This window comes from Leuciscus leuciscus, assembly GCF_965113295.1.
Source record: "Leuciscus leuciscus genome assembly, chromosome: 6".
In the NCBI taxonomy this organism is placed as follows: domain Eukaryota; kingdom Metazoa; phylum Chordata; class Actinopteri; order Cypriniformes; family Leuciscidae; genus Leuciscus; species Leuciscus leuciscus.
In genome coordinates this window covers 11319980-11324722 of record NC_138730.1, presented here as the reverse complement: position 1 = coordinate 11324722, position 4743 = coordinate 11319980, and positions in this window count along the sequence as shown.

Below are 4743 nucleotides of genomic sequence, written 5' to 3'. Positions count from 1 at the left end.
ATATATGAAGAGTTCAGATGCAAAAGCCTCTAAGTGCCATATGAAATTTTCTTCTAGAATGATAATTTTTATCAAGCTCGTATATTTAAGTTAAATAATTTCACTTAAATGGCAATGCAAATTACCTATTAATTGTCATTTAAGTGAAATTACTTAACATAAATATACAAGCTTTATAAAAATTATCATTCTAGAAGAAAATTTCAGATGGCACTTAGAGGCTTTTGCATCTGAACTCTTCATATAAGCCCAGTTCTCTTTGTATTCACATAGCTAAAATGAATACAGTCTAAATGCAGGCTGAAGTTATTTATTCCCTCCTTTGTAAAAAAAATTGTATTGCATGTCTTACTCCTTTAGTAAAAAAAAAAAAAAAAAGTTTATATATATATATATATATATATATATATATATGTGTGTGTGTGTGTGTCTCTTGTCTCTTGATTGCTGAATGACAATAAAGTTAATCATGACTCATATTATTGCCATTCTGTATCTTGTTTACATTAATTAGTACATTATAATTTCACATTTTTAGTCAGTTGGCTGGATAGTAGCTAATCTCATTCAATACTTGATATTAAATGACTGACTGTGTTTTACGTTTACTTTTAAGTAGACCATGTTACGTTCATGATGAATGCAAATCAGTATTGGGTCTTTTCGATCCCTAAAAATGTCAGGAGTGCAAAATTAACATGCAAAATCAATCATGTATTAAAATTCAAATATATTCAACTGTGTCTACTCCAGATTATTGCTGATCATTACTAAACAACATCCATTTTGGCATTTAGTAAAAAAAAAAAAAAAAGGTCTATTTTTATGTCACTTTTGTGGGTTACGACCGATCTTGGACCTGCGAATTTTGAATCGGAGCCTCCACAAGCTACCGTTCAAAATGCTCACGCAGAAACTCATTTTCTAATGCATCCGTCCCCAAGATTGGGTTGCAGCGATCGACCTGAAGGGCGCGTACTTTCATGTCTCGATTCTCTCTCAACACAGGCAATTTCTGCGAAAGTCACGGAGGGGGCCCTTGATCCCATGAGAGAACAGAGCGTGCGCATCCTCAACTATCTCGACGACTGGCTCATATTAAAGGGTTAGTTCACCCAAAAATGAAAATTCTGTCAATAATTACTCACCCTCATGTTGTTCCAACCCCGGATTTAATAAAAAATATCTTAATTTGTGTTCCGAAAATGAACGAAGGTCTTACGGGGTTGGAACAACATGAGGGTGAGTAATTACTGTCAGAATTTTCATTTTTGGGTGAACTAACCCTTTAACACACTCTCGAGATCAGTTATGTGAACACAGGGACCTCATACTCAGGCACCTCAGTCAGCTGGGTCTTCAGGTCAACTGGGAGAAGAGCAAACTCGCCCCAGTGCAGAGGATCTCTTCTCTCGGTATGGAGTTGGATTCGGTTGCACAGCGCGCCTCACAGAGCAACGCGCTCAGTCGGTGCTGAACTGCTTGAACACCTTCAAAGGCAGGACGGCGGTCCCACTGAATTTCTTTCAGAGGCTCCTGGGTCATATGGCAGCGGTAACTCCGCTCGGGCTGCTCCATATAAGACCGCTTCAGCACTGGCTTCACGGCCGAGTCCCGAGATGGGCGTGGCATCACGGCACTCACCGGGTGACAGTCACACCCGCGTGACCTTCAGCCAGACCTTCAGCCCGTGGTCAGACCCCTCGTTCCTGTGGGCAGGAGTCCCCTTGGAACAGGTGTCCATGCATGCTGTGGTTTTCATAGACGGCTCTGCCACCGGCTGGGGTGCCACGTACAATGGGCATGCAGTGTCCGGGGTGTGGACGGGCCCTCAACTGCATTGGCACATCAACTGCCTCGAGTTGCTAGCAGTACGTCTCGCTCTGAGCCGCTTAAAGAGGCCGCTACAGGGCTGAGACGTGCTGGTCCGTATGGACAACACTGCGACCGTTGCGTACATCAACCGACAAGGTGGTCTACGCTCCCGTCACATGTCACATGTCACTCACAACTCGCCCGCCATCTCCTCCTCTGGAGTCAGAAGCATCTGAGGTCGCTTCGAGCCATGTACTGTATGTGTGGCTGACGAGCTGTGCTCACGGGAGAATGGCGACTCCACCCCCAGGTGGTTCAGCTGATCTGAAGAGAGTTTGGGGAGGCTCAGGTAGATCTGTTTGCCTCCTCAGAGACCTCCCACTGCCAGCTGTTGCACTGGCACACAGCTGGCCCCGGGGCCTCTGCAAATATGCGTTCCCCCCAGTGAGCCTACTTGCACAGACCCTGTGCAAAGTCAAGGAGGACGACGAGCAGGTCCTTCTGGTGGCCCCCTATTGGCCCACCCGGACCTGGTTCCCAGAACTCATGCTCCTCGTGACAGTTGTGAGGTGTATTTATCACGTAGTCCTGAGGGATATCAGACGACGCTGTTGATGTTGATTCCTGCGATTATCATGAGAACAGCTTTCAATATCTCATATAATTATCATAAATAAGCCTAACGTAGAGGCTGTAAATAGTGTAAACGAGCACAATTTGCAAACTATTATGATAAATTGCAATAATCATGTCTAATGACATCATAACGGCCAATGTTATGAAATAATGCGACGTACATTTAACTTAATTGATGTTATCTGGCATTTTGTAATGTTTACATTCCAATAAAAACAACACAAATTAAATTATACAGTAGGCCTAGACTATAGACTATTTACTTGTGATTTAGCTGCAATCATGTAAAAACGTTATAATATAATATATTTACGACAGTGCAAGTATTCCACAGCGACTCTAGGGGTCGCTGTTTGACAAAAACACAATTTCTACTTAGTGTGGCTTTAATATTAAGGTCTGAATGGAACCCATTTAGGCTACCCATGAGCATTAATACATAGAGGCAGGAAGAAGTACTTTAGAAACCAGCCTTTATTAATTATTATTGCAGATATGGGGTTTGGGGATGGGTCCGTGGGACTGTTTCTGGGGATTTACTTTTTATTTGACTTACCTTTTGTCTTCTGCATTCTCCTTACCATTGTCTCCTGTTCTTGCCTCAGACTTCTTCCTGCCTCTATGTATTAATGCTCATGGGTAGCCTAAATGGGTTCCATTCAGACCTTAATATTAAGTGTTTTACTGTTATTTGTCAACAAGATTCAACAAGACATTTTCACCAGGCTAGACCCAATGTTTAGATCTGTTGTGGTATTTATGCAAATTAGCACATCTGTAATTAGATTATGCACCGTTTGTCCATGTTAACAAATAATAAAAATAAAAACTTGTAATACATTTTTTGTTTGTCTTGATATAAGTAATCAACTCAGTAATTTTCATGGTGATATCTAAAGGTTAAATTTTTTACCATGTGAGAAAAATAATGAATAGGCGTATGAATAGGATATATTTGGGTCTTTTTCGGAACTTTCCCCGAATGGGATTCTTCTGGGCTTTTTTTCCTTACTCAGGACATATGGAGGATACAAAATCAGTTGAGTTTGATTCTGTTGCAATTTGTTCACCCTTTTCCTAAAACGCCTGGACTATTAGTACAACATGATTAGCCGCGTTTCCACTGTCGGGCCAGGGCCGGGCCGTGCTAGTGCGTGCCAGGGCCAGTCGCGTTTCCACTGTCACTTCCGGGGCTTGAGCGGGGCTTACTCGGGGCCAGCGGCCAGGATTTCTGGCCCGTCGAATACCTTGGGCCAGCTCGGGCTAGAGGCGTGGTCAAGGTAAAAGGCGGAGTTTATCGGTGTCAGGGAAAGTTATGGTCTGCGGCAACTCGGCAAGATGCACATTTCACTTTTTGATATCGTTATAATTAAACGCTGCTTGAAATGGAGAATCGCCTGTACTGGTCTGTCGAAGATACCAAAGCTCTTCTGAGCATTTGGGCAGAAGAAAGGGTACAACGTCAATTTGACGGCGTGTGCAGAAACGAGGACGTTATTAAATACATCGTTGCTGAACTTGCTAAGCTAAGCATTCAGCGAACAACGCTTCAAGTTTGGGAAAAAATAAAAAAGTTGCGGGCGCAGTACAAGGCGATTAAAACGCACAATGGACAAAGCGGTGCCCAGAGAAGGAACTTTCCATGGTTCGACTTGATGGACGGTGTGCTGGGTCACCGTCCCTCTGTTAGTGGAGAGACAAGTCGGGACATTCTTTTTAGTAATTCATTGTTGGTTCATGTTAGTTCACACTGCATATATGTTAGAAAAAAAACAATTTCTTATGAAAACCTATTGTAAAAGTTTCCTACATGATAATAAACTAAAATATAAAGACTTTGTGACTCAGATAAGCCATTAAGGCAGGTATTGGTATAGACTACTATGCATACTGATGGACACATTTTTTAAACGGCTGTCTGATGGGCACCTTTTGTATTCTGTAATGCAAATACAATCCTAGTCAGTAGAATGATAATTAGGCTATAAGACATTTATTGGTATAGACTACTATGCTTATTGATGGGCACATTATTTAAACGGCTTTCTGATGGGCACCTTTTGTATTCCATAATGCAAATACAATCCTAGTCAGTAGAATGATAATTAGGCTATAAGACATTTATTGGTATAGACTACTATGCTTATTGATGGGCACATTATTTAAACGGCTTTCTGATGGGCACCTTTTGTATTCCGTAATGCAAATACAATCGTAGTCAGTAGAATGATAATTAGGCTATAAGACATTTATTGGTATAGACTACTATGCTTATTGATGGGCACATTATTT